This window comes from Neodiprion fabricii, chromosome 1, assembly GCF_021155785.1.
Source record: "Neodiprion fabricii isolate iyNeoFabr1 chromosome 1, iyNeoFabr1.1, whole genome shotgun sequence".
Taxonomy (NCBI): Eukaryota; Metazoa; Arthropoda; class Insecta; order Hymenoptera; family Diprionidae; genus Neodiprion; species Neodiprion fabricii.
This window is the reverse complement of record NC_060239.1, coordinates 15,886,985-15,913,709: the sequence shown is the minus strand read 5'-3', so window position 1 is coordinate 15,913,709 and position 26,725 is coordinate 15,886,985. Positions and strand designations below refer to the sequence as shown.

The window sequence follows — 26,725 nt, the reverse complement described above, 5'->3', positions numbered from 1 at the left end:
TAATTCATACCCAGTGAACACAATTATGTCAAACTGATGTCAGAATGACGTCATGTCACGTCATGATTTACGTAAGATGTGAGTCATATATGAGTCACATATGACTCATAATTTCCCACTTCCTGACGTAAGATTCTTACGTAAGATAAATGACGTAAATATGACCTCCAATTGACATCATTATGACTTAACTGACGTCAAAATGACATAACTCTGATGTCATAGAGAAGTAAAGTCGGTACCGGAAGCTTACAAAAATATGACGTCCAGCTGACGTACTTGTTATTTAGCTGACGTCAAGATGACTTAAATTTAAGGTAAAATAGTGATGTAAAGTTGCTTACAAAATTGTGACGTCTGGCTGACATGATTATAACTTACCTGACGTCTCGATGACATAACTCTGATGTCATAGTAATAAAAAGTATTTGAGAATGCTTACAATAATGTGATATTCAACTGACATAAGAAATAATTTACATTATCAGAAAAATGACTAATAATTTGTAGTTGTAAAAAATATGAGTTAAAAAATTTAACCACCTGTTTAACTCGAAATGAAAAAATAATTTATTATCTTTATTTTTGGTAGTACTGCACTTTTTTAATAATTCAAGTTTGAATGTTGACAAATAAGAATTATCAATCTTTCTTTTATCATTTAACGAAAATGATAACAGTAAAAAATACAATTACAGGCCTGTAATGTAATTACGTTGTAGTTCGATGCATGTAATTAAAGAATTTGAAATTGTCTTTTCTTTCTGAGTATAAATAAACAGACGAAGCTTAAATTTCAGAATAGTATTGCGCTCACAAAATCTACTTATATTAATTGACAATAATAATAATAACTATCAATGATTTTTTTAATACTAGAAAAAACCTAAAAAGTAAAAATGACGATTACAGATTCTAATGCAGTCAATGCACTTTAATACTTATTGTAATCAAAGTCTGCAATTATCTATGTTCACTTTTTGAGTTGAAGACTAGCGAAAAAACATTTGAATTATCAAATAGTATTGCGCAACTTACAACTTATCATAATAAAAATTTTTAATTATTATAGTCTTTTTTTTAAATAATGTTACGTGGGGGTGAGGGTGTACTGAGCGGTGGTAGTTAATGATTAACTGAATAATCAAGCTCCCACGTAACGACAATGAATAATTATTAAAACTAAGAGAAGACCTACCTTTCGATAAGCCGGTAATTTGTAGGATCGTGTTGCTATAGTCCTGTACAGGTCTGTGAGGTTCGTTTAAATTGTTGAGGCAATTTTATAATAAAGAAAGTGGGAAGAAGGTCGTTCAAAATAAATGTTTAATATGATTCAACTGGTAAAAGATGAAGTATATTCTGTTTCTGTATATGAGCCGAAAATAACAATTGATAAAGTGTTCAAGTTCATACAAATCGTGTGTTATAATATTCTAAAGGATATTAATATTTGGTACCAGGAACATCTACTCTGAACGATGGTTAACTAGTTGGTCGTGATTATTGGATTGTATCTCTCTTTTTAGATTATCTTGAATCAATTATATATACATATTGGTTAAGTCTTATTCGTTAATTCTTGGAAACAATAAGTACGATTTAATTGGGGGTAGTGAAGCTAGCCACCAATTCTAGACTTGATTTTGAATGAAAATTACTGAAGTAGATTTTGATTATAAAGGTGAAACAAGAATTCGTTTAATTTCGAAGATTAACACTCGGATTGACTTAGCTTTAGGTGAATCGGTCGACGAGATTGAGAGCCGTCGGATCGTGTCGGTCTGCGTCGATAGAATGCTGGACCAGGAGCCTCACCTCAAGTTTGGAAGAGTTGATCAATCGAACGGTGTTGAACGTCGGTCACTTAGTCTTTTAGATTTGGAATTATATTTAAGATTACCTGATTCGATTGAATCAGGGCCGAACTCAATTTAATTATGGAAAATGGAATATCATAAAAATGTCTATTCACAGAAAAGATGAGATTTAGTAAAGAACAGAAAAGATGGAAATGTAGGAGAAAGTGAGTCTCTTGCAGCTAATAGAATAACTGAATGCTCGAATTTGACGAATTAGCGCGAGACTTTAGGCCGGTCACAACTAAGATTTTCCGAACGCTACTATTGCTCGAGAGGGCTAATCCGGGTTTACGTCCACGCACTTCGCGACTTGACAGACGTAAGACATGGCTGCTTGGGCCAGAGGGTATTAATAGGGAAAAATCTGCAGTTGCAACAAGTTGCAACAGTAATTAGCCAATTAAGTGCGGGGGCGACCTCCCGGTGTCCAAATCTACACGGTCAGCGTTAGTTCGCGCCATTCGACGGTGTTCCAACGATTCTCAATCTCGTCACTTATACGTACAAGATGTTAACAGAAGGTATCTTAAGATAATTCTCACGCATTCATCCACACATCTTAACAAATAATCTATTTTAATTTGGTGGTTCCAAAGGTAGTGGTTTATCCTAATTATTGATGATAATTTTGACTTAAAAAGAGAGATATTCCCGGGCTGAGTGCCACTGTTACTAGGTCAGTAATTTTATAGCGCAATTCCTGGTGTCAGCAAATAAGATACAATGTCAGCGGATGCCGAGGACTGTACGTGACCTTATTAGAATATGAGATTGTAATGAAATAATTAAAGAAATGAAATGAAATGGAATTTTGAAAAAGGTACGCCAAGGCAGTACGTCGGGGCGTAACAATAATAATGGAAACGATTCAAAAAGTGAAAATGACAATTACACATTCGAATATAGTTATTAAACATTGATACCTATTGTGAATCCAGATAGTAATTGTTCATTTTCACTTTTTAAATTGCAAACTAGCTCACGAATCTCAATTTTATAAATGAGATTGCGCAACTTAAACTTTGATTTATTCCGATAAAATTTGGTAATTATTATAATCTCTTTTTTCTTTAAATAATAATAAAAAAAAATCCAAAAGGTGAAAATGACAATTACAGATTTTCGTGTAGCCAACGCACATCATTTTTTTGGAATCTAAGTCTGTAATTATCTATGTTCACTTTTTAAGTTAAAAACTAGCGGATAAACATTAAAACTATCAAATAGTATTACGCAGCTTACAACTTATCATGATAAAATTTTTTAATTATTAGTCTTTTTTTTTAAATAATAATGAAAAAGATTCAAAAAGTGAAAATGACAATTACACATTCTAACATAGTTATTAAACATTGATACCTATTGTTAATCCAGATAGTAATTGCTCATTTTCACTTTTTGAATTGCAAACTAGCTCACGAATCTCAATTTTATAAATGAGATTGCGCAACTTAAACTTTGACTTATTCCGATAAAATTTGGTAATTATTATGATCTCTTTTTTCATTAAATAATAATAAAAAAATCCAAAAAGTGACAATGACAATTACAGATTTTCGTGCAGTCAATGCACGTCATTTTTTTTAGAATCTGTCGGTAATTGTCATTTTTCATTTTTAGATTATAAGACAACACATAAATGATATGAATATTTGCGTGAATTTTTTTAATTTACGCATTATTTGCTCTGAATTTTTTTATCCATCGGTATAGTTTTTTTGATGACCTGTTTCGCTTGTTCTCCTGCTCTTTGATTGCCAAGCCTAAACCAATTGGTTCCGGCTTTGCCGAATTCAGCTTTGTCCCACGTCGGAAATTTTTCAAGAATAACTTCTGACATATAATTGTTGTATAAAAATTTTGCCGCTTTGTTGTTAAAATTTGTAGATTAAAATCATTTCTTACTTTCACAAATGTCAATCACTTTCAATGCGTTCACTTTGTACTTGGTTATTTTACCTTCCCAGGTGTTTTCCTTTGCAAATTTGTCAGAAAATATAAAAGCTAATGCCCTTTCAGTGAAATCTTTACCATTAGCTCCTCCAATTTGTTTGACTTTCCGAACCTAGATAAAAATTTAGTACGCGATAATGTAATAAAAAGAAAATGACCAATAGTTACAAAAATGAGATTATATATCAACAAAAATTTGTCAATTTCCCGTACTTATTAATGTAGTAATATATCACTCAAAAAATATTTTTAAACATTTGTTTCTATATTTTTTTATTAATATTAATTAATGGAACTTTTTTAATAGTTAATTTTTTTATTAATTTAGGAAATTCTCAAATATCTGTTAATTTCAGCATCGTGGGTTTTTAAAATATTAGAGAATATATTTTTGTACAAAAAATGATGAATAATGTTCATGTTGAAATATACAAACGTTAAAATTGCAGCAATACCTATTCTTGACCATAAAATATTGGAATAAGTTTTTTTTGATTTATTTTTCGTTCTTGAATAGGATATAGGAAAAAATAAATATTTAAAATTTTCAGATTATATGATGATTAATTATTACAATGGACAAATTTTTAAGTTTCAGTAAAATTATCAAATCAATCCTTCAAATTATTTTTTCAGTCGTTAATTATTCTAATTAAGGCTAATTTTTTTTTCAACGGTTTGTCAGTTATTAAATCAGTATCAATTTGGAAAGCCATAAAAATTTAAATTTAATGTATTAATTAAAAGATGTATGTTTTTCTTGAAATTTATATAATCAGATTATTATCTTGCAGCAGTCAGTATTTTCATCAATTAAAGTAATTTTATAATAGAAGAAATAGAAAATTTGATTTTCAGGCCCCAGAAATATGCCTACGCGCATTCGCGCTTAAGGCATGCAATTGAGAATAAATATTTTAAATGACAGTTTTACAAAAATGTTTACCTTTATAAAATTTTATGTTCAATAATGTTTAAAAAATGAGTGCATATGTACTGCGAAACAATTTATGTTGATTATAAATTCAATTTTTAATGATCAAAAAGTAGATAAAGTCGCAAAAGTATGAAAATTTTTCAAATGTTGAGATTAAAATTTTTCAACCTAATTGATTAATGTAATTATAAATAACTCACGAATTCATCTTCGAACGTCTTGCAAGATTTTAGTCGTACTTCAAAGGCTGCCACCCTTGCTTGAGTATCAACTTTCAAATGGGATTCTACTTCAGCAGAAATAGCAGAGTCCAAACTAGAATTCCCATTGTTGTTAAGAACATTCCTTTGCTTCAAGTCCTTTACGTCTGTTAGTAGTTTACCCAGTAAAAAAACACAAGTATCTAATTTTACTGAAATCAAAATAATAATAATAATAATAATAATAATAATAATAATAATGCCGTAAAAATAAAACAATTTCATCATTTTAATCATCCATTCACTTCCCTGAATATAAAAAAAGTATTGAAACAGAGAAAAAAGTATTGAAATTGAAAACTATTGGATTGACAAGAAAACCAATACTTTTCAATACTTTTTTCTCTGTCTCAATATTTTTTTTTAATCAGGGTGAGTAGACAGCTAATAAAGATTCAAATGATAATATTACCTCCAAAAACGCTGAGCTCGTGTTTGACTTGCACATCTGAGTCCTTATCGCTAACGCCGTTACTTCCTGAAGCTGTTGCTCCTGGTTCGTCCTGTTTTGATTTGTGATTGTTTAAAAGTGCCTTCGCACGATCCATAGTCCTAGTAAGCGAGCCGTCTGAATCATCGTCATGAACTTCATGGGAGCTTTGCGAACTAGAGTCTTCTTGATTATTTCTTTTCAAGTGACTGGGGCTCTTCGATGGGGAGTTTTGGGGAAGTTGAGGCAATGCAGGAACTAAAAAATAGAATTACACCATTTATATTCATGAACGTCAATACATACAATGCATTTATGTGCAATAGTTTTTAAATAAAGAAGCACCAATTATTTAATGTATTGAAAAATTTTACCCGGGCGATCGTCGTCATCGGAACTACTGGAATAAATTTTATTGTTCTTGCCATTTATTTTTAAAACATCTCGAACCGGCGAAGTGACTTTCCTTTTTCTGTGTCCCCGTCCGCGAGGCTCCGGTGCTGATGATATTTGAGAGTCATACTGCGAGTCTTCAGCTGCTTTTCTTGCGCTTTCCAAAGTACCTATGATCATCATAAAAATTATATATAGTTTTTTGAGTTTCAAACTAATTAAAAATTTTATTAATTAATCAGATAATTATAAGATTAATTATTCAATTTTAGAATTTAAAATGTAAATAAATAAATTGCAAAGTTCAACAATTAACGCGGAGGCTAACAGAAATCTGACTTTTTTTTCATCAGTAAACAATTAAAAAAAAATACAGATGTAGATATCTGTTGCTTTCAGTATAATTAATAATTTTAATACTTACTGCATCATCTCAAAATTTGTATCTCGTAAACTGGCCAGTCCTTAGGTGGTGTTTCTCTGTTCTTAATCTTTTGGGCAATATTTTTTTTCCCTTCCTTCGGCCACCAACATGCAATCTTATCTTTGAACTTTTCATTGTACAAAAGCCAATTCGTGGGTATTTCTGAATACGTATCAAATTTGATGAATGATACGACAGCGTAATCCTTTGTTGTCTTTATACTTGTACTAAAAATTGAAAATAATAAATTAATAGTTTTAAAAGAATATTATTAAAATTTTAGGTTACGTTTTGCTTTATTGTAACTGTTGATGATAAACGTTGTGTATTAGTATATACTTACATCTTGCTCATCTTTAAAATTTTTTTTTTTTTTCAAATATAATTGACTTTGTTTTTGAAAAATAATCACTTTTTATCACTGTTTATAAAATTTATGCAGACCAAGGACTAAATGCACCGCCCCTTTATTTATCAGCATGAGGCCCACGCCGTGGGCTAACAGTAAGTAGAAGGGAGGTCAATATTACTGCGCAATGCGCGGCCCGCGCTTTTTATATATCCACAAATTTATTTATTTATTTTCCTATTGTGTGCCTGCGAATTTTAAATAAAAACTTCTATAGAAATAATTTTTTATTACAAAGTATTATGATAGTAATTAATTGTAATGATGTTATTAGTGAGTTATATTTATAAAAGATTAAAAAAGTTTTTTCACTGTTAAATTACGCGGTTAATTGCGCAAAATGGCTGCCTAACAACTAAGCAGAAAAAAAATCTAAAGGAGCCTTCATAATCACATGTAGTTTATGTTTACATTTATATACATACATTACATTAAAATTTTAATTTATTGCTTATAAATAATAGTTTTCATAATGAATATTTAATTTGTATTGTTTGTGAAATGAGTGTATTCATTTATATAAAAATCGAGAAAGATCTTGACTTTTATATTTAATAGTGAGTATCCAATTTTTTTATTAATTCAAAAATTAACCTAATAGTAATATTGTATTTTTTGGTTTTTATATGAGTTTCGATTTGACATATTTTATGAGGTGTAATTTATTTAATTGCATGTTATCAAAATCCTTCAAAGTTTTTATGTCTGTATGTTGATTTGAAAGATGATCGACGTTAAAAAATAACAATAGAAAACTGACTAGTATTTCAAGTGAAATAAGCAGACATCTGACAATATTCAGATTTTATTTAAATAAATATATAATTAAAAAAAAATTTTTTTTTCATTTTAACATATAAGAAAGAATAAACGAATTATCGATATAATTTTTCAAATTAAAAAAATTTGTTTCTATTGTCTGACATTAACTCTACTTCCTTTAATGTCATAAAAAAATTTTATTTTCTCTATTTCAGACGATATTCAGCTCACGCATTATTTTGAATATAATTGAAAATGCCTAACAAGCCAATACGATTTATGACAAAACGAAGAATCAATCAACTTATTCAAGAGGAAATTCAGACTGCAAAAAAAACATTCAAGATGCACAAAGTACAACAGAGGAAATTCAATCATCACAGATCTTACACAGTGTTTCAGTGGCAACATCTGATGATTCACGAGATGATGTTGAAAATGACCTTGAGATTTATGACCAAAATAGTGACCAATCTAGTCACGATTTGAATAAACAAATGGAGCAAATCACAGAAAGTGATAAAATTGAACGGCCGAAAACTTTAAAAAATGTACAGTTTCATAAAGAAACTGGGTCTGCTTCATGGACTACATTGTCTGAAGATTTGCGGTTTTGGTTATCTGAAAATAGTATTTCGCAACAAGCTGCTAATAAATTAATAAGTATTTTTCGTAACCACGGACACCAAAATGAACTGAAGAAAGACGTTCGTACTTTGATGAAAACTCCTCGTGATATGACAGGAAAGATTATTCATGGCAATGGGGGTTCTTATTTCCATTTTGGAATCGCCCATGGATTAATTCGCTCACTGAATAAATACTATAATGTTTGCCCTACAACTATTTTGATTCAACTGAATTGTGATGGGATGTCTTTCAGTAAGTCGTCTAGCAGTCAATTTTGGCCTTTGCTGGCTGCAATTCAGGATGACTTTCATACTGAACCATTGTTAGTGGGACTTTTCCACGGTCACTCTAAGCCAAATGATTTTAATGTATATATATAAATCCTTTCGTTGACGACATGAAAGATATACAAAATGAAGGTTTGAAAATCAATGACAGGACTATAAATGTACGACTGAGTGCTATAATTTGTGATGCTCCAGCTAGAGCATATTTAACTTTAACCAAATCTCATAGTGGGTACTTTGGTTGTTCCAAATGTATCCAACAAGGAGAATGGGGAAACTATGTTTATTTTCCAGAGATTAATAGTCCGCTTCGTACAGACGAATCATTCAAAAATCAACTGCAAGAAGAACATCACTTAGGTGAATCTTTACTGCTTGATTTAGATTTTGGGATGGTATCTCAAATTCCACTAGATTATCAGCATTTAGTATGCTTGGGTGTAGCAAAACGATATGTAATTCGTTTGGCTAATGGTTCCAAGGCACATCGACTGACAAAGGATCAAAAAGAAGATGTTGATGAAGCGCTAAAGGCCATCAAAACTTGTATTCCATCTGAATTTGCACGGCAGCCGAGACTGTTAGATACCGTTGCAAAGTGGAAGGCCACAGAATGTCGTCAGTTTCTATTATATACAGGTCCAATCATATTAAAAAATATCTTGAGATCACGATATTATAATCACTTTATGGCTCAAAGTGTTGCTATAAGAATTTTATGTGATCCTCAAAGATACCTAGTGTATAACGATTATGCTGATGAATTGTTAAGGTGGTTCATTGATAAGCATAAAAATTTGTACGGTCAGAATTCAATATCGTACAATGTACATAATTTAGTACATCTTGCCAAGGATTGCAAAAAATTTGGGCCGTTAGATGATTTTAGTACTTTTAAGTTTAAAAATTTTATGTCAAACATCAAAAGTAAAGTTAAGGATGCACCAAAACCTTTAGAACAGGTAGTTAACCGTGTTCATGAAGAAGATGATTTGCCACTAAAGAAACATATTTTCCCATCATATCCAGTGATTAAAAAATCAGATAATGGTAAAATTAATTCTTTAGAGTTTAAGGGCTTCACTTTGAGTTGAAAAAAAAATGAAAATTGCTGTTTATTGTCTAATAATAATATTAAAATTAAAAAATAATATTAAAATCGAAGAGGGTGAGGTACATGGGTTGCAAATTTGACGCGGAATGCCCCATATACAATGTATGTCTATTAGGATGGTCGTTGAACGGATTTTTTACGTTAATGGCTTCGAATATAAAAAAACATCTCTAATTTTTTCAGATTTTCATTTCGAGCTCTTAGTGGCCTTATGTGATTTTCTTTTTAATTAGAAAAAAAGGTAATTTTATGATTTCCGGAATCTCGCCTATTGACAGTGGTCTCAGATAAGAAATATCCTCAGGATTAAGGAAAAAATAATTAAAGAAATCCCAGCTGTGCGCAAAATTGTTAAGAATCGATTTGAATACCAAAAAATTAAGGAAATTTGGAAATTGAGGAAAATGTTTTCCCAAAAAAAAAAAGAAAAAATGATCGAAAATGTGTACTATATTCTTGGGCACTAGAATGGAATTCCCCACACATCTTCTTCCTATACAATCAAAAATAAAAACGTCTGACAATTCAAGGAAAATTAAATAAAGTATAAAATACGACTACAGGTCCTTCCCTTTTTTTCTATTCTTAATCTATAAAGTAAATAGACGATCGTCAAACCTGCCGGTTTTTCCATACATGTGAAATAATTATGTGATTCACTTACCATCCTGCTACCACGAGAGCTGCTGGTACTAAACTGAACACTGTGAAGCCTCTTAACTGGCTGCCAATATCAGAAAAGGAGAGGGGTCCATACATTGTTGCTACTGAAATAATTTTGTCGTTCCGATCTCGCATCTCTCAAACTTCTTAAGAAATGCTCGTCAAGACTGATATAAAATGGGCGTTTTTTTTTTAATACGGAAAAGTTTTGACAGTAATGGAAAATAGAGATTACTAAACGCAAATGTATTGTTTTTTAATAACACCGGCCCAATTGAATTTTAAAAGGCTTATGGTTGAATAAACTTCAAATTTGGGTTTAGCGGACCAAAATGAATAAAAATCATACTTGGTCTATAGTTCCATAAATTTTTTTCTTACCAAAAATGCTAATTTTTGGCGATTTTTATGGTTTTTTGCAATTTACTCAAAATTTTGAGGGTGTACGGGCAAAACTGACTTCAGATTCAGATTCAGCGCGTCAAAATACATAAAGATAGGTAGGTCCGGTCAAAAGTACAGGCCACTTTTTCTTTTTGTGGGCCGGTGTTATTAAAAAACAATGCATTTGCGTTTAGTAATCTCTATTTTCCATTACTGTCAAAACTTTTCCATATCAAAAAAGAGGCGCCAAAAACGGGGAACAAATCGATTCGCTCTCGGAATTTTATTATTTCAATTATTTGTTCTCTTCCGGGTTACCCCCACTACAAAAAAGATGGGTTCAGTAAAAAAAAAGCAAAAGGAAAGAAGGAAAAAATCGACCGGCTCTTGAAATTTTCTTTCTTTGATTTGTTTTTTCTCTCCGAAAATACAAAAAAAAAGCCGGGATTGAATTTAAAAATAAAAAAAAAAAAGACAGTGAACTGCGATCGAACCCGTATCCCGCATCACTCTATCCTCATGTTTTTTTTTTTTTTTTTGAGGAGGAAACCATATTTATTTAGATGAACAATAAATGTTCAATATTTACAATATTGCACTTGTAATTATCTTAGTTTATGTAACTCCGGCTTAAATTTTAAGCTCAATCTAACATTTCGTTTTACATTAAGTGGTTAACTTATTTTTTAGTGTTTTGTTTAAGACTTGAATGCAGTATTATAGCAGAGGCAGCAGTAATTAACTTAAATACAGGAAAACTTCGCGCAAAAACCTGTGATTGAAAATTCATCCTCATGTGGTATACACTCAGCCACACCACAGCTACGTCCGTGATCGCGCGTTTGCTCAGTATGTTTATGGAGCTTGCTTGGAATTCGCTGATGGTTCTCTGGAAGATTCAGTTCGAGAAAAAAAAAATTTCCTCCAACAACTTGCCCATTGCACATTTTGCATAAATGTTATCGAGCTGGCTTCGTATATTTTTCCATAGACTGCGTATACAAATATTCGAGAACACCAGGCGTCACATATTTTCATATCAATAAAAAAGTAATATTTATTAAAAAAAAAGTATTCGGGCTGGGAATGGTTAATTATTTTGGTTCAGCGTCCGCTAATTGAATCCAAAATTTATCAAATCTGGAGATACTTTCATTCGCTGACATTCATAATTGAAACAAAAAAATCCCAATTCTTGCATTCCTGGAAAGATTTGTGCGAGCGGGGACAAGGATGCGATTGGCAACCGCTTGCTCGAGCGACCGAGTATATCTATATATGCACGATTGTGGGCCACCTTCGGTGCATGGCCGCCTAGGTGTCAGGTCGGAAATGGGCCACCTTCGGTGCGTGGCCGCCTAGGTGTCACGTCGACGCTCCAACCTAGCTGGTATCACGAAAAGCCGAGCGTTGGAGATCTCCCTACTCATCTCTGGTATTATGTCACTCGTATGTAAAAGAATGACCGGAAGCTGATGCTTAAGTATGACGTTCATCTTACATCAATTTTACGTAAAAGTGTGGGTTGTTTCTTACGTAAGAATATGACGGTATTATGATATCCTTTTGACGTCAGAATATGACTTGTAATTTATGTAATTGTATGATTTATTTCTTAAGTAAATAATATATGAATTTATGACTTTGATGTGACGTCACACATATGATAGGGATAAGACATAATATTCACGTAATATTGAAGTCACAATCATGACGTCATATAAAAGTCAAATTTTAGGTCAGCACTATGTCATAATGATGTCATACTACATGACATCATATCAGAGTCATCAATAAAGTCATTTTTATGTCATATCTATGTAAAAAGTCGACGATCTCTATGTAACCTATCTATGACGTCATATGGAGGTCATGTGTTCATTGGGTAATGTAAAAAAAAAATCTCTTCCACATGAAAACCTCATCTTCCGTGTGCACAAGAATATCTCGCGAATAAGAGAGAAGAGTGCCGAAAAATTCAAAAAAAAAACACAAATTCAGACATTTCAAAGTCGGCGATCCCGTCTTAGCTAGGGCCTTGGCTATCTTGAATCCTGTAACAAAATCGGTAGCAAAATTTCTACCATTTTATGAGGGTCCGTATTATGTTAAGGCAAAGGTGCGAAAGACATCATACATACTCTCCTACCCAAATTCCAACAAGGAAAAGGGCTTACAATAAAATCAAACGTAATTCGCGGCAAACCAAAACCGAGGGATGTTACTTTGATGACCTGGAAAGAGACGAGGAGAAACTGAAGTAAGAACGCGGCATTGGGACACGAGAATCGGTGGGCTATCACGGGACAACGACGAAGATTTTTCTTAAATTCATTTCGTCTCGAATAACACCGGGGGAGAAAAAGGGATCCGGTTATCTCAGCAATATCGCGGATTTAGGGCAGGTCAAGTCCTACCCGGGATATGGGAATATCGTTCGTGATCACACGCAGGTGATCCAGATCCCCAAAATAAAAAAACGTGGACCCGTGCAGCCGGAAGAAGTCAACGAGGCCACCATCCGTGAGCGTATGCGCGGTAAAATCCCTACGGGACGGTGTACCATACCTCGAAATACATAAGTAAAGACGAACAAGTTTTTTTTTTTTTTCCCCCTGAAATGCATGAGCCTTCCAAGGTTATACAAAAAAAATTATAGTGAAAGAAAACTGAAAGGGTGATGTGACGGGACGCCTGGCTAGAGTACTGGCACCTGAAGTTCAACGCGTGCCCCCAAATATTGTGCTTGATGGTGACAAGCCCAAATCTCACTACATACTCGATGACACCACCACATACCGGTAAACCAACCAAATCACACGATTTACCGTGCCCCTTCTATATGGGACACGGCCAATCTCTATCCCCGAAAACCGCGAAACTAGACAATAAGAAAGTATAAAAGACGAGCGGAAATGTGGCTCGAGATCTATCATCTATTGTATCATACACCAAGGTAGATCAACGAATCGTCCAACGTGAGGACCTATCCCTGCATATATTGACGGAGCATCCCACATCTACGAGGAGTCAGATATCGACACGACCCACGATCAGGAGACGTGGAGTCGTCCTTCCAGGACTCCTCAAACACTACTCCCCATCAAGGGGGGCATTCAACGTATTAAACATTTTATCTGTTTTGAATAAAAGTCCTTAGGTATTAGGGAGCCGTGTCTGAGTGAAGAACAGCATTCCGTCTCACCTCATGGCTCATATACGGTGATCGTCCCACAATCCTCTGACCCATAGGTAGGGCACTTGAACCTGTAGAGAGTCTCTGTTATTGCGACTGGATGTCTTGATACAGGTGACGGCATGTTCGCGTAGAATTCACTTTCATTTGACTACCACGCAAATAATATCCAGTCTTGCCATAGGGAAGCCGAACTATTATCCAAGCCATTCTGACTACCATTCTATCACGTAAATAATATTCTGTCTTAGTACTAACTAAACGAATCATTATCAATATCGAAACCGACTTGTCAACGACGATCCCGCATTGTCGAATAGCGTCGTTCTGACCACCATGCTATCACGCAAATAATATTTAGTCTTGCCGTAGGTAAACCGAATTATTATCAAATTCAATAAGAAAGAGCTATTCCTTCCTAAATTACCACAAATTTATTACAGATCACAAGGAAAATAAATTCAAAACCTCACATCCTGTCTCTCATCCTGCCCCCCGGGAACGAAACATTCACTTGTTATTTAAACACTTTCTTTCTGGAAACAAATTTTTCGCATCACGAGTCAACCACTCATAGCGTTTGATCTGTGCGTGCTTTACACACACAGATCAAGTTTGACCCTCAACCGTTTACACGGGCTGTGATGATGGGTTTATTCCACTCGTGCCATTGCACGTGATGGTGAGGAAACAACTTCTGAGGCTATCTCGAAAACCAAGTTGAAACGGTGAAATTATTCAAGCTCTTTCAGAAATTCATCAAATCATCGTCATGTAATCATTCTTCACCTTTCTCTCAAGTCCAGAGACCAAATCCTGCAGCTCTATCCAAGAGACAGGAAATTCGTAAAGATAATATAACATTCGAGCTTGCGCGAAATCTCCACGTCACCTCACATATACGTATGACATATATATTATGACGAAATTCAGCCCGCGAACAAACTCGAAACGTTTTAATATAAATATGAAAATCAAACATAGATAATGAATTTCTTCCTTATCCGCTCATTTAATGAGATATATTTTAATGTTTTCTTTGAACTTTTTATTAAGTTCTAATCCATTGTATAGATGCTCTAAATTACAATACATGAAGTACATTGAATGACATTTTTTCTGGTGAATAATATCCTCATTTTAAATAATATTTTAGCAAATAATCAAATAATATATAAAATTTTTTCAATAATCATATTTATTTTTTTAAAATTTAATTGATGTGAAATATTTTTTTTTCGGAAATTTTTTCTTTTCAAATTAATTGAAAATCACAATATTTACTATTATAATATATATATATAACTTTATTAACTGAGAGGATAAGGAAGAAATATATTATTTCTGTTATTTTGATATATATACATATCAAAATAAAACATAAATAATGAATTTATTCCTCATCCTCTTATTTAATGAAATCAATGTATATATATATGAATTATACATTGATATAATTCAACATAAATAAAGGTAATTCGATTCAATAATCAATTGACAAAAAAATAATTAATCTGAATAAATTATTTTTCCCAAATTAATGAATAATCAATTTTCAGAAATTAAAAACACGAAATCAAATAATTGATTATTTATCTGGCTGTATGTTTTCTTCAAACTTTTCAATAAGTTCTAATCCATTGTATATATTCTCCAAATTGCAATACATAAAGTACATTGAATGGTATTTCTTCAATGAATGATATTTTCATTCCAAATAATATGTGAGCAGATGATTAAAAAATATATAAAATTTTCTTAATAATTATATTCATGTTTCGGAAATTCAATAATGTGAATCATTCTTCTATCCCAAAATTCTTCTTTTCTCGAAAGTTAATTGGAAATTATAATGTGTATATATATATATATATATTGTAACGTGGCAGTTTTACTGCGCGTTCCGCACGGCTCCCCGAACTCTAGACGGACCACAGACTTAGGGAGCACGCGGAGTAGATCGCGGCTCATTTCGAAAAAGAGCGCCAGGACAACAGTCACGCATCCGAGACTCTAAGAGGGGACCATCGCCGGTTTAGCAAATAAGATTTTTCAGGATTTTTGTTTATTTTTTTTTGGGTGGCGAGTAAATGCGGCTTCGGACAGGGGATCGGCAGCAAGTCAGAACGACGTTACTGGATGGCAATCGCGGCGGATCGCGACGAAAAGAGGGCCTCGCACGAGGCTACGGAGAGAGCGTCAACGGAGAGCTCTGCCGCGAGGGAACCCAAGGCGGACGAGATTCCCGTTGGTGGCCGGCGAGCCGTAGCCCCCCCCCTCCGTCGCCCAACTGACGACAGGTACCCTCGCGAAGTCATCACCACGCCACTGCCAAGCTACGGGGTACACGAGACTGGTCAGCCAATCAACACCCCGCGACAGCGGAATTTAACGATAGCGATACGCTAGATTGTAAGAATTGCGTAACGAGAACCCCAATGCGAGCGGGAAAATTTTGACTATGGATGGCGCCTATGTTCGGGGCATGTTCGAATTGCGGCTCCGATTAGCAGGACTCGTCACTTGAGTCCTGGCGACAGTTAGCGACAGTTGCGTGGCGAGAAAGTTAGAAAAAAAAAAGAGAAAAGATACTGTGTGTGTGATGGCTGAGACGGGAGTAGGAGAATTCCTAGTGTGGCTGCGGAGCGGTAAGCGCTTATAATTCTTTGCGGGCATATTTCGAGCGCAAGTTAAATTGGCACACCGATAAACGGTCGGCCCACGTAATCTTAGAGTTAGAGTAGCGCTCGAAATCTGTTTGCCGATCTCCTTGAGGATGACCGTAGCCTGAGTTTTCGGGATAACGCGTATAGTCAAGGAGATCCCTGTAAAGTCTCGCGTCGAGTCACGGTTTCGCGTGGGGAACAATTTCGGAGTGAAATTGAGTGCGGCCAAATTCCGCTGCACAGGGTCTCGTCGAGTCTGCGTACGAAAAAGGGGTGGTGAACGTTGAGGGAATAGAGACTACGACTGGAGCTCGGATGCGTCATAATACGCTATACACTCGCGCGATTAGAAAAGCTTCCTAGAGTGATTAATTTGGTCGCGATTAGCGCGTCGAGGCACGTCTTTTGATTTAGTTTATGAATTATGGTGCATCAGCAAGGTGGCGACTAGCGCCTGTAGAAATAGGATACCAGCTAGATTTAATCAGAATTGCGATTAGCGTGTCGCGTATGATCTAGATTACGTTTGTTTAGCGGTTTATAATTAAGTGACGAGTAGCGTCGTAGTTGAGGCCGATCGCGAGCAGCGCATCGAGTCCGATTGTGTTTTTGGTTTTTGCGAGTTAGGGTTATTATTAAGACGGCGACTAGCGCCCGTAGGCTGTAGAGGTCTCCTAGATTTATTCATTTTTTTTTATTATTTGGTTTGTTTCTCCCTTGCTTATTTCTTTTGGATTAAATTTAAACCTTTGTATTTGGAATCGCGAAGGACGACCTACGCAGTCGTATGAGTATTTTTATTTTTATTTTTATTTTTTTTTTTGTAATATCGCTGACGAGAAATATATTATTGGAATTTTATAGTGAATTGGCCAAACCACGCGTTGGCTTACTTGTGTTACATCTCTCTCTACCCAAAAATTACCCCTCCCCTCTCCGCGGTACTGAGCTATCGAGTATATGGTCGCGGTATCTCGCATTACCGATCTCGAGGCGTGTTAATCACGCCAGGCGCCCAACAGATTTCGCGATATTGTTTTAGGTCCAGGGTACATCGTGGACGCCGATTTATTGTGCACGAGGTAAGTCTCGGTAATTTTCTCCGAGTGACCGAAGAGCGGTAAAAATCCACGTCACAATATATATATATATATATGTAAGCTTGTGCGTAATCAAGCTTGGCTGCGTCGCTTATTGACACGCGTGTGAGAGTCAGTATGTAACAAGACTCCGAGCTGTTAGCATCAATGTTATTATATTGATGTATACAAGGGTTTGCTATCGGCAATTGTATAGATTCAGGTTAGCTATAAGATTATTAGTAAATGGTAATATCTCTGTATTTCACTAATTTGTACATATTTTTAATATTTCAGTTGTTAACTGCATCTTACATGTGTAGATTATCACCCTAATCTTCATTCCTTCCTAACAATATAATTATTGGCTTACACACATATATATATATATATATATATATATATATATATATATATATATATATATATATATACATATCAGGATAAAACATGAATAATAAATTTCTTACTCATTCTCTTATTTAATAAAATTAATTTATATATATATGAATGATACATTAATATAATTAAATACAAATGGAGGTTATTGAATTGAATAATTTGTGATGAAAAAAAAACAAATAATCTCGATAAATTTTTTATCTCAAATTGATGGATACTTAATTTTTGAAAATTCAAAATATGTAATTGAATGATTGATTGTTTATTTATCTGTATGATTTCTTCAAACTTCTCAATAGGTTTTAATCCATTGTATAGATGCTACAAATTACAATACATGGAGTACATTGAATGGCATCTTTTTAATAAATGATATTCTTATTCTAATTATCATGTGAGCAAATAATCAGAAAATATACAAGATTTTCTTGATGATTATATTCATTTTTGGAAAATTTTATCATGTGAAATATTTTTTTTTTTTCAAAAATTTTCCTGTCTTCAAAAGTGAATTAAAAATTATAAAATGTATGTATGTATGAATGAAACATAAATGATCAATTTTTTCCTTATCCTCTTATTTAATGAAATTGATTCATATATACTGTGACGTGGTATTTCGTACACCGTCACATGGTTTAATTATCGCACTTACCTACGTACGAATATCGCTAAGAATAACGAAAGCACGTCTGAGGCCAATAAACCAAAAGGAACGACTAGTTATTTTCAAGTGAAATTCTCTTTATTAAGCTAATTCTATTCTATTTCCTGATATTGTAACGCGCTACGAGAGCCATCTACGAGACTTCCGCTTCAAGATACCAGGATACTGCCTGACAGGGGTCACGTACCAGCTCAACATCGACCACCACCGACTACAGACGAACGAATACCGCTGAAACCACTCCCGATGAATGCCTATCTCAGTTGTAAACAGGGTCGTGCGTGATGCACAAACAGTACTTCCAACTATTTAAGACTTATCGGCCAGGAGCCGAACCACGAATCAATGCTTTTACCTCTCGGATGCATCGCCAGACGGTGTACAGGGCTGTGCGTCAAAAACACAACAAAACTACCCGTCGACGATACTTATCAGCCTGGAGCTGAACCAACCACGACATCTACTACGCATGTGCGTCTGGCGCCCAACAATCATATCTTTCTCTCTTGGTACATCTATATATGTATATCTTAATATATCTATAATATATCTCTCAATATCTAATTATTCAGGTCAGTAACTGCGTCATAGGGTGACCAATCTAATCACACTCATTCTTTTACCCTCACAAACAAAATTAACGATATTGGTTAGAAAATGTTGCCCAACGTGGGGCCACGCCAATAAAGAGGGAGTATCTCATTTAATTGTGAAAGCAAAGTCTATCTTATATCGCCAAAGCTCCAGAGAAAAGAAAGAGACCGAACACGAACTCACAAGCCCCAAAAATCAGTAAAAATGCGAGGAACTCAGACAATTGGGCAGCGAATTTGAAATAATTTATTGCCGCAACCGTCATTGGATATCAACCTAATTTTGAATATTATAATTGAACATCGTGACTGAGAACAGCATGAATATCGCTCAATTAAAAATATCGAAAACTTATAACTGTTAAATATCGCACGGCTTAACCGCCACCAATAAAGAAAATTTGAAAACTTTTAATATCGCACGGCTCAACTGCCATAAAAATCGCAGGCATGAAACCACTTCGATACTGCACAGATTAACCGACATACCTCTTGAATAATAACAATAAAAAAACCCAGGAATAATACGATACGACATCAACATTCTAACTCTATAAACTCCTCAGTCTAGAGTACGGCAGGGGTAATCCCCTCTTGTAATTAAACTTGTTATCGATTCGCTAGATCGCTGTGTTTTTATTTCTTAAAAAAGGTTACCATATTGACTTTCTGGCGCGCCCAAAGTTTATTGTGAAACCATTGGCTTCTGTAGGGTAGTATAATCTCCCGTTGTTTATATCGCAGTTTCCGGCTTTAAAGGATCACGCTAGCTTAACCGATTCAACAATCCGTCAATATCGAAATTTCTTTTTCTTCAGGTCACCTATCGCTGGTAATCGTTTGTTATGTCAATTCACACGTCCGCCAAGGCGTGGGTAGACTCCTTGACCGACGTCGAGTTAAACACCGAATTAGAAGGACGCTCGTTGTCAATAACGGGTATATTGCCAGTCCGTCGTCAACGGCTTACGAACTATTGTAAACGATACGGCCTAAGCATGGACGACCTCCCTACTCTCGACGACGCTAACATGACAACATCGACAGACGACAGCGATAATATGACGTTACCTACACAGACACAACCGGTTGATCCCGTGTCTTACACCGACGACGAAATTCGTGACGTGACACCGCCTTCGAAAAGTAACCCCGATTCTTCAGCAACCGGCGCGATTCGGAAACAACCACCGAAACCGCAACCTAGCCGAATTAGCCCGCGAAATATACCGCCAGAATTCTTTCCCAGCAATAACGCGGCGGCTAAACCGGCGCTCGTTCAGCAACCATCGTTAGAGCCACGGGAGTATCACCCGGCGAATTCGCAAACGTTCGACTACCACACAGGGAATTTCCCACGTTATAAATATCGCGACGCACCACTGCTGCGGAGACCTGCCTTCCGCAATCAAGGTTTCGAAGACAGCCAGTATAACTTTCCGCGACCGAGCGTGAATAGCAGCTCAGCATCACCGTCTAGGCCGACAGCTCTGGCAGCATACGAAGTTATGAGGAGATGGAACCTCAAGTTTTCAGGAGCGCGTAACGAGGACGCCGAAGCATTTCTTGCACGTATAGACGAGGGGCGATCACTCATTAACATTCACGACGAGGATATCTTGAATAGCATCCCCTTCTTTTTGTCAGGTGTCGCAATTTATTGGTTCCGCAACAAACGCGAAACGTGGCATTCTTTCGCGGAGTTTAACGCCGCGTGGTGTCGTAGGTTTGTCAATCCCGAGTTACAGATCGCATTAAGGGAGGAAATTCGTAGACGAACCCAGGGTGAATTCGAGTCAGTGTCCGATTATTTAACATATATAAAGGCGTATTTCGGGAGATTGAGACCCGCGTGGGAGGAAGAAGAGCAATTAGATTACGCATATCGCAATTTACTGCCGCGATCACAAATTTTAATTCGACGAGACGAACTGCAGGACCTCGATGAATTAGAAGACCTTGCGAGGCGAGTAGAAATCAGCTTCCGAGTTGCAAGTAATTATCATGCACCGCCAACACCGAAACGATCGGTACTACCCGAATTAGCCTACCGCGGGCAAAGAAACCCAAGGCCTTCTCGCAATAATTTCGTAACACTCAACTTTTTTGAGGAAGACCCAGAACCCGAAACGGAACTAGCCAACGCGACCCAGTCTGCTCAATCGACACCTAATCGTGACACACAGGGTAATAGACCCAACATTCGAAATGCGCAACCACGTGGTAAAATACCGAGATCCAATAGCCAAAACAACAGCAGTGCACCATCCACCCTTACCGCGACTACCGGTTATTCTAAAACTTTTAACACCTGATTCCGCATCAAAGCAAACAGCTAATTTCGTACGTTATATCTCACAAAAGCAAAAACGTTAAGCTCACAAAAAAAAAAACAATTTTTATTTTTCTTTTTTATATATCGGTCCTATAAATAAATATCATTATTATCACTACGCAATTATTTTCTCGTTACTATAGTAACAGTGAACCACCTTATCACATGGACCCAATAATTCACTTTGTGCCCGCGAGCCCACTCCTGAATTCTGTCAGATCCACCGATACAGAGTCAATTAATCCTCACTCTGAAAAGAAAATTGGTTACAAAATGGCGCCCAACAATTAAGCCTCACTCAAACTCGACCTCATGACGCCCCAGGAACTAAAGAGATTAAAAACTAAAGAGACCCGCTCTCGGTATGGTAAAACGTCTAAATTCTACCTCGTCATCATCACCACGTCTAGCCACTTGACGCAATAACCACTTGAAGTCAAAACTCCTCTTTGTCGCAATTATCTCAAAAATAACGGTTACAAATTATTTGTCGCTTCATCCAAAATAACACGCTATATGAGGTCGACTTCAATTTCACTATCGCCCTATATCGCATAAATTGTCTGAACTCCTCTGCAACAACACCCCCCCAAATAAACAAACGAATCAATCCCGTTTCTATCTTCCCGCGAAAATTTAGCTCATCACTTCCCATCCTTCACTCACAGCCGATCAGTTCTATGGTGAAACTTCAAAAATCATACTTTCGCCAAGATTCAGTAAGTCGCACTCGAAAGTCTCGCAGCCAAGTCAAGTATCGCATGGAACTTCAATCACATCCTATCTATCGCAACTACCTCTAATACCTCTAACGGTCATCTAGTCACATGCAGAAGTAAGTAGTCAACATAGTGGTTTCCGAATGGCAAGGGACCTCCTCGGTCCTCCGTAAGGAGGCGGGAGTTGTGACGTGGTATTTCGTTCCCCGTCACATGGTTTAATTAACGCACTTCCCGACGTACGAATATCGCTAAAAATAACAAAAGCACGTCTAAGGCCAATAATCCATAACGAACAACTAGTTATTTTTAAGTGAAATTATCTTTATTAAGCTAATTCTATTCTATTTTCAAAGTTTGTAACGCGCTACGAGAGCCATCTACGAGACTTGCGCTTCAAGATACCAGGACACTGCCTGACAGGGGTCACGTACCAGCTCAACACCGACCACCACCGACTACAGACGAACGAATACCGCTGAAACCACTCCCGATGGATGCGCATCTGAGTTGTGAACAGGGTCGTGCGTGATGCACAAACAGTACCTCCAACTATGTAAGACTTATCAGCCAGGAGCCGAACCACGGATCAATGATTTTACCGCTCGGATTCATCGCCAGACGGCGTACAGGGCTGTGCATCAGAAACACAACAAAGCCTCCCGTCGACGATACTTATCAGCCTGGAGTGAACCGACCACGACATCTACTAAGTCGTTGTCTATCAAATAGAGGACGGTTTTCTCTTAAGAAACCGTCCTATCTAAGGGCTGTGGCGTGGAAAAGGCTAGACTATGCTGACCACGTGCATCTGGTGGATATAGTGCGGGGATCCGGGTCGAGGGTCATCACCACCAGATCGTTCCGGCATGAAGGCTCCGATGAGCGAGGGCCGGGATGCAGTTCAAACGAAATAGCTACAACGGGGAGTACCAGTAAAGCAAGGAGTGAAGTACGATCGGTCGCAATATCGCAACACATGAGCGGTACGACCTCCCCTCTCACCAACGATGCAGCACAGCTGAGGGTAAGCATCTCCGACCACCTTTCGACGTCCCGATACCTCGATACCTGTCAGCAAGGAGGAAGAAAAACAAGCGGCGAGGGATTATCGCCGCCTATCTGTGGACCAGACCTACGCGACCTGCTGGCCCAATTAGAATAACGGAAATTTGAGGAAGAATCACGTGACAGCAGCAAGACGAAAATCAGGCTCATCTCTCGTGTCGACACTCTACGTTCAGTTTTCCATCAATCAAGACGTGCTCTTGTAGTACCCAGAATAATTATCGCTATCCATAGATTCAGTTCTTGCTTTATTACCGCATCTTCGGTGCCTGTTCTATCTTCTTTTTACGTAAGTGAGGTTCCTTTTCTATTTTGTGAAGCCACAAAATTACTTGCAGTATCTCGTATCTTCATCTCTCTCCACTGAGAGAAATGAAGTTCAGAATTCTGGTACCTAATGCTAAATTCTATTGACATACGCTCTACGCATATGACTTCGTACAAAAAAAAAATAGAGAATAATGATTGTAGTATGGCAATATTTATAAATGACGTAAATCGCTAGTCACGTTTGTCATTACATAATGTAACACTCGGAAGGTTTCCCGTTCTTTGCAGTGTTTGAAACCTAATCTAGTATGGTAGAAAATACTAACAAGTCGAATTACTTGCTTCTTCGAATTACTTGTTGTTTATTCAGTAACTGATGTTTTACGCATTAATTAGTTTTGCTACTGATTGTGGCATATTTTCCATTAGCAATCATAATTTTCAAAACTCGGAATCCCATTATGTGCTCCTTTATAACACTTGTCAGATTCTATGCTGGTATAGGTACGATTCTGGTATACAAGGCGAGAGGTAACCGATAGTGAATAGTATATTTGGCCAGTGTGAAGCACTGATTACGATACTGTATGGCAATCCTTGACTATCTTCTTGGATTGCGTGATACATGTATAAGGCCATTTTAATGCCCAAGTGATACTTGCCTTGATTTAATGCCCATGTTAATCGTCACTAGGCGTCTGCTACAACGCTGCATGGCAATTTCTGCTGTTCGCAGGGTAGTAATTAGTACAAAAGTAGCGAACCAGTCTAGTCAATAAGCAACTTTTTTACGATTTTCAATTACAGTTCTCCTAAAAATATGGTTGAGGTGTCATTCGATTCAGAATCGCATCAAGTAACTTTTTGAGAAAATTCAAGATCCGCAACAAAAAATTACAAAGGTTGTAAGCAATGGAGTAACAAAAAAGGGTTTTTGTTTTTCGTGAATATCACGAAAACTATTGCAGATATCGCAAATTTAAACAAAGATTCATAAGAAGCAAGTAATTTCCTACAGGAAAGTCTAAACTTCCGGAACTCCACCACCAATATTTATAATTTTAATCTGGAGGTAAAAATAGCGCTGAAAACGTACGGTGTGATGACCGTGCGCTCGGCACGATTCGCTCATATTTACAACAAAAAATCTTTTTTGACAAACAAATTTGAACTCACCGGTTATGAGAGAAATTAATGACAACAGAGTCAGGGCGGCTAGGTGGTCTAGTGGTGTAAGTCTCCGGTAAAGCATCTCTAGATACCAGGTTCGATTCCTGGCTCCGTCGTTAATTTTTCAAAATTCACCAGTTGTTCAAATTTACATATTTCAACAAAACTCTCTCGTAGATTAATGATTTGCACACCCGCATCTCATTTATTAGACGGCATTGCCGTCTTACGGGCTTGTCATCGGAAGCAAAGGATTGAAAGGGTAAACATAACATCTACACACTACAGTCTCCTTACATCGTGCACACAGAGATGAAATTCTCACTCAACACATAAAGTTGGCACATGAAAACAAATTTGAACTCACTGGTTATGAGAGAAATTAATGATAACAGAGTCAGGGCGGCTAGGTGGTCTAGTGGAGTAAGTCTCCGGTAAAGCATCTCTAGATACCAGGTTCGATTCCTGGCTCCGTCGTTAATTTTTCAAAATTCACCAGTTGTTCAAATTTACATATTTCAAAAAATCTTTTAACCCATTAAATATGAATATGCAGGGACGAAAAAAATTCAGGTACCATTTAGACACAATATGAACAATAATCCGTAAAAAAACAATTCCGTGATTTTTCAATTAATCATGCTCTTGTTAATCAAGTCGTTTTGATAATTTGTGAATCAACATAAAAACCCCTGTCATATTCCAACTAAGACCAGAAAATTTTTTTAACTTTTGGAATTCTTTCTTCAAAGGGTTTGAAGGAGATCCCCATTTGTAAACTTTTTCAGTTTCGATTTTTCTTGTTTTAATCAAAAATTTAAAGAATTAAAATGTTTAAAAATCAAACAGAGCTACCAAAAAACTTTTTTTTAAAATGTTTTGATTGTTTCAGTTTCTAATCATTGAAAAATATATAAAAATAATTAAAAATTTTTTTCACTTTGATTATTTGAAATATTGTTATAAACAAGTGCACTGTTTATGAGATTATCGAAAATTGGTTTTTGACGAATAGATAGTCGATAAAAGCAATGATTTTTAGGAATAAAATTCTTTCATAAAACTAATTCCCTATAATTTTAAAACGCATTTTTTAACTAACACCTTTTTTTCGTCGCTAAAAATTGATGCTAAGAAACCATCATTTCTTCAAAAATCATTATTACCAGTGCTCTTTCATATTCTGACAAAAAACAATTTCTTGTCTATATCCCTATTGTTTATTTAATAAACAAGCTGTTATAAACAAATGAATATCCGTACTATATTTTTTTCATGTACTACCAAAAACACGAAAACAACCCTGCACAACTTTTTGATGAAAATACTTTTTTCCCATTTTTTATATCATTTCAAATATTCTCATGTCTTCGAGGTAGCCATTTTTTTCAAGCTAACCATAACTTTCAGATACCAAGTATTAAATGAAGTATAGTGAGTATTGAAAAAGTTTACAAATGGGGATCTCCTTCAGGTTCTTAGTTTGAAAATGACAGGAGTTTTCATGTTGATTCACAAATTATAGAAACGACTTGATTAACAAGAGCATGATTTATTGAAAAATTGGGGAAAATTATTTTTTTAAGGATCAGTGTTCATTTATGTGTCTAATTGGTACCTGAATTTTTTCGATCCTGCATATTCATACTTAATGGGTTAAAAGATTTTTCGTTGTAAATATGAACGAATCGTGCCGAGCGCACGGTTGTCACATCATCCGTTTTTAGCCCTATTTTTACCTCCAGATCAAAATTATAAATATTGGTGGTAGAGTTCCGGGAGTTGGGATTTTCCCGCAGAAAATTTCCTGCTCTTTATGAATCTTTTTTACATTTGCGATATCTGAAATAGTTCTCGTGATATTCGCGAAAAACAAAAACCCCTTTTTGTTACTTAATTCTTTATACCATTTGTAATTTTTTGTTGCGGATCTTGAATTTTCTAAAAAAGTTTCTAGACGCGATTTCGATTCGAATGACACCTCAACCATATTTTTAGGAAAACCGTAACTGTAAGTCGTAAAAAAAGGTGCTTGTGACTAGACTAAACGTT

At 35.8% G+C, this 26,725-nt stretch overlaps 2 long non-coding RNA genes across 2 annotated transcripts; one reads left to right on the top strand and one right to left on the bottom strand.

The window, feature by feature from the left end:
* Nucleotides 1–2,029: 2,029 nt before the first annotated feature.
* LOC124188028 lies at nucleotides 2,030–25,272 on the bottom strand. The gene is made up of 5 exons (XR_006872224.1): nucleotides 25,262–25,272; nucleotides 21,040–21,042; nucleotides 3,191–3,195; nucleotides 2,612–2,616; nucleotides 2,030–2,356 (listed from the first exon to the last, which is right to left on the bottom strand). It is a non-coding gene; the product is annotated as an uncharacterized LOC124188028 (long non-coding RNA).
* Nucleotides 11,800–26,725, top strand: LOC124188027. The gene is made up of 3 exons (XR_006872223.1): nucleotides 11,800–11,950; nucleotides 13,022–13,031; nucleotides 26,716–26,725. It is a non-coding gene; the product is annotated as an uncharacterized LOC124188027 (long non-coding RNA).